General features: G+C 39.4%; 1 non-coding gene across 1 annotated transcript; it reads left to right on the top strand.

The window, feature by feature from the left end:
* The first annotated feature begins 3,096 nt into the window (after positions 1–3,096).
* On the top strand, positions 3,097–3,169 carry TRNAV-UAC (transfer RNA valine (anticodon UAC)). Its single transcript has one exon. It is a non-coding gene; the product is annotated as a tRNA-Val (tRNA).
* The last annotated feature ends 420 nt before the right edge of the window (positions 3,170–3,589 follow it).

The following is a 3,589-nucleotide window of genomic DNA, read 5'->3' as shown; positions in this document are numbered from 1 at the left end:
ATGCAGGGGACACGGGTTCGTGCCCCAGTCCGGGAAGATCCCACATGCCGCGGAGCGCCTGGGCCCTGGCCAGTGAGCCATGGCCGCTGAGCCTGCGCATCTGGAGTCGAGAGAGGCCACAACAGTGAGAGGCCCACGTACCGCATAAAAAAAAATTTCACAATTTGTATAGAAACACGAAAGACCCCGAATAGCCAAAGCAATCTTGAGAAAGAAAAACGGAGCTGGAGGAATCAGACTCCTGGGCTTCAGACTATACTACAAAGCTACAGTAATCAAGGCTGTATGGTACTAGCACAAAAACAGAAATATAGATCAATGGAACAGGACAGAAAGCCCAGAGATAAACCCACGCACATATGGTCACCTTATTTTTGATAAAGGAGGCAAGAATATACAATGGAGAAAAGTGGTGCTGAGAAAACTGGACAACTACATGTAAAAGAATGAAATTAGAACACTCCCTAACACCATACACAAAAATAAACTCAAAATGGATTAAAGACCTAAATATAAGGCCAGACACTATAAAACTCTTAAAGGAAAACATAGGCAGAACACTCTATGACATAAATCACACAAAGATCCTTTTTGACTCACCTCCTAGAGAAATGGAAATAAAAACAAAAATAAACAAATGGGACCTAATGAAACTTAAAAGCTTTTGCACAGCAAAGGAAACCTTAAGCAAGACGAAAAGACAACCCTCAGAATGGGAGAAAATATTTGCAAACGAAGCAACTGACAAAGGATTAATCTCTAAAATATACAAGCAACTCATGCACATCAATATCAAAAAAACAAACAACCCAATCCAAAAATGCGCAGAAGACCTAAACAGACATTTCTCCAAAGATGATATACAGATTGCCAACAAACACATGAAAGGATGCTCAACATCACTAATCATTAGAGAAATGCGAATCAAAACCACAATGAGGAATCACTTCACACCAGTCAGAATGGCCATCATCAAAAAATCTACAAACAATAAATGCTGGAGAGGGTGTGGAGAAAAGGGAACCCTCTTGCACTGTTGGTGGGAATGTAAACTGATACAGCCACTATGGAGAACAGTATGAAGGTTCCTTAAACAAGTAAAAACAGAACTACCATACGACCCAGCAATCCCACTATTGGGCATATACCCTGAGAAAACCATAATTCAAAAAGAGACACATACCACAATGTTCACTGCAGCACTATTTACAATCGCCAGGACATGGAAGCAACCTAAGTGTGCATCGACAGATGAATGGATAAAGAAGATGTGGCAAATATATACAATGGAATATTACTCAGCCATAAAAAGAAACAAAATTGAGTTATTTGTAGTAAGGTGGATGGACTTAAGAGTCTGTCATACAGAGTGAATTAAGTCAGAAAGAGAAAAACAAATACCGTATACTAACACATATATATGAAATCTAAAAAAGAAAATAAAATGTTTCTGAAGAACCTAGGATCAGGACAGGAATAAAGACACAGATGTATAGAATGGACCTGAGAACACGGGGAGGGGGAAGGGTAAGCTGGGACGAAGTGAGAGAGTGGCATGGACATATATACACTACCAAATGTAAAATAGCTAATGGGAAGCAGCCACATAGCACAGGGATATCAGCTCGGTGCTTTGTGACCACCTAGAGGGGTGGGGTAGGGAGGGTAGGAGGGAGACGTAAGAGGGAGGAGATATGGGGATATATGTATATGTATAGCTGATTCACTTTGTTGTAAAGCAGAAACACACCATTGTAAAGCAATTATACTTCAATAAAGATGTTAAAAAAATACATACGGTAGGGAAGGATTACTTCCAACAAGATATAAAAGCACAAACCAATTAAGAAAAGATCTAAACATTCAACTACATTAAAATTAATAACTTCTGGGGACTTCCCTGGCAGTCCAGTGGTTAGGACTTGGTGCTTTCACTGTCAGTGTCCCTGGGTTCAACCCCTGGTTGGGGAACTAAGACCCCATAAGCTGCGCAGCTCAGCCAAAAAAAAAAAAATAATAATAATAATAATAATAACTTCTGTTCCAAAGAAGAAATAAAGACAGAAGACTAAGAGAAGATATTTGTAATACAAAACAAACCCAAAAAATGACAAAGAATTAACAGCCCACAACTATAACTAACTATAAATCAATAAGAAAAACAAATAATGAGGTAGAAAAATAAGCAAAACATAAGAACCAGGCATTGCACAGAAAAGGAAATGGAAACAACCAGTGATGCTCTACCTAATTACTAATCAGGGAAATGTAAATTACTATCACATTAAGAGCTCATTTCATAGCCACCATGCTGACAAAATTTAAAGCTATATCAAGGAGCAACAGGAGCTGGTGGTAGAAGCATAAATTGTTACAATCACCGCAGAACCTCCCATAAGTTATAAAGTTGAAGATGTACGTAGCCCAGAAACCAGCAATCCACTTCGAGGAATACCCTGGGGAAATTCTTAGATCAGGAGACATATACGAGTGTTCACAGCCAGGTCTGAGATACTCTTACTCCTTAAGTTTTGCACCCTAAGCGCTTCAGTTGCCTTACCCTAGTCCTGGCCCTGTTCATAGCAGCATTCTTTTTTTTAAATTAAAAACCAGAAGGAAAAAAAAAAGTTGAACTTACAGAAACAGAGAGTAGAAAAGTGCTTGCCAGGGTTAAGGATGAATGTGGTCTAAGGATCTAATGTATAACATGGTGACTATAGTTGATAACACTGTACTGTATAATTGAAATTTAAGAATATAGAATTTAACTGTTCTCACACACAAAATAGTTATACATGTGAGGTGATGAGTGTATTTAATTAACTCAGTGGTGGAAATCCTTTCACTGTGTGTTTATAAAATCCTCATGTTGTACACTAACTTTATTTGTCAATTATACCTCACTAAAGCTGGAAAAAAATCAGAAATAACCCAAATCTCTATCTAATAGAATGGACATATTGTAGCATTTCCCTATAATGAGATACTTCACAGCATTAAAAAATGAAAAAACTAAACATTAATTTTTTTAAATCAATATATTGTTTAAGGGTATTAAGTATGATAAAAGCTATAAAGAAAACCAAAAGAGGGATTTCCCTGGTGGCCCAGTGGGTAAGACTCTGCACTTACAATGCAGGGTGCCCAGGTTCGATCCCTGGTTGGGGAACTAGATCCCGCACACATGCTGCAACTAAGAAGTACGCATGCCACAATGAAGATGCCGCATGCCACAACTAAGACCTGGTGCAGCCAAAAAATAATAATAAATAAATGAATAAAACTTTTTTTTGCGGTATGCGGGCCTCTCACTGCTGTGGCCTCTCCCGTTGCGGAGCACAGGCTCCGGATGCGCAGGCTCAGCAGCCATGGCTCACGGGCCCAGCCGCTCTGCGGCATGTGGGATCCTCCCAGACCGGGGCAAGAACCCGCGTCCCCTGCATCAGCAGGCGGACTCTTAACCACTGCACCACCAGGGAAGCCCTGAATAAAAAAATTTTTTAAAAGAAAACCAAAAGAATAATTAACATAAAATTGAGGAAAGAGATCACTTTTGACAGAGGAGGAAAATGAGGTAGGGGAGACATTT

The sequence above is a fragment of the Phocoena phocoena genome, chromosome 2, assembly GCF_963924675.1.
Source record: "Phocoena phocoena chromosome 2, mPhoPho1.1, whole genome shotgun sequence".
In the NCBI taxonomy this organism is placed as follows: domain Eukaryota; kingdom Metazoa; phylum Chordata; class Mammalia; order Artiodactyla; family Phocoenidae; genus Phocoena; species Phocoena phocoena.
The sequence above is the reverse complement of the archived record's forward strand: the minus strand, read 5'-3'. Positions and strand labels throughout refer to the sequence as shown.